The sequence below is a fragment of the Periplaneta americana genome, chromosome 9, assembly GCF_040183065.1.
Source record: "Periplaneta americana isolate PAMFEO1 chromosome 9, P.americana_PAMFEO1_priV1, whole genome shotgun sequence".
Classification (NCBI taxonomy): domain Eukaryota; kingdom Metazoa; phylum Arthropoda; class Insecta; order Blattodea; family Blattidae; genus Periplaneta; species Periplaneta americana.
In genome coordinates, this window is record NC_091125.1 from 57,320,456 (window position 1) to 57,321,185 (window position 730).

Sequence of the window (730 nt, forward strand, 5' to 3'; positions counted from 1 at the left end):
TATTACATTCTTTACCTAAAATGTCTCTAACTTCTAGGGAGAGCGCGAGGTACGTTCACAATCCCCTGAATACATATTCCCTTCTTCGAGAAAACGCAGAGAAGTGAACCGTCTCATATGAATATGCTACCAGTCATAAGTTTCAATACGGAGCTGCAAGTACTTAAGAATTATCAATTACTCTACAATTATGCAGCGGCGTCATCATCCAAGCTATAGCTGGAATAGGGAAGGGAACATAATATCCCATAAGTCTTATTAGAACACGCTGGAAATAGTGACGTAAAAAAAAAAATCGCCAACGGCACGTGGTGTTCCCAAGCGGTCACCCATCCAAGTACTGACCACGCCCAATGTTGCTTGACTTCGGTGATCGGACGAGAACCGGTATTTTCAACATGGTATGGCCGTTGCCGATGAAACTGCGTAATCTGTAGGCACTTGAGGACGATGGGATTGGGGTGCACTCGATAAAACCTGCACTCGCTCACACACACACGTAAACTGCCTGCTTAGACTCTGTACCTAAATTACCAAGCTCGTTGGATGTCATTGGGATAGATGATAAATCTATCTATCAACGGCAGTTTGGTTACGTTTCAACGTCACACACTGCTGGATTGACACGGGATTAATAAAACAGCTAGTCGGCATTCTAAGTTAAGCCACAGGTGGATTGTTGTTCAACAGCGGAGCCTCCTTTCAACCACATGGTTGTGGAACTGTAGTC

At 44.4% G+C, this 730-nt stretch overlaps 1 non-coding gene across 1 annotated transcript; it reads right to left on the bottom strand.

Annotated features, from left to right (window-relative positions):
- Positions 1 to 296: 296 nt before the first annotated feature.
- Positions 297 to 415, bottom strand: LOC138706855 (5S ribosomal RNA). Its single transcript, XR_011334102.1, has one exon. It is a non-coding gene; the product is annotated as a 5S ribosomal RNA (ribosomal RNA).
- Between the last annotated feature and the right edge of the window lie 315 nt (positions 416 to 730).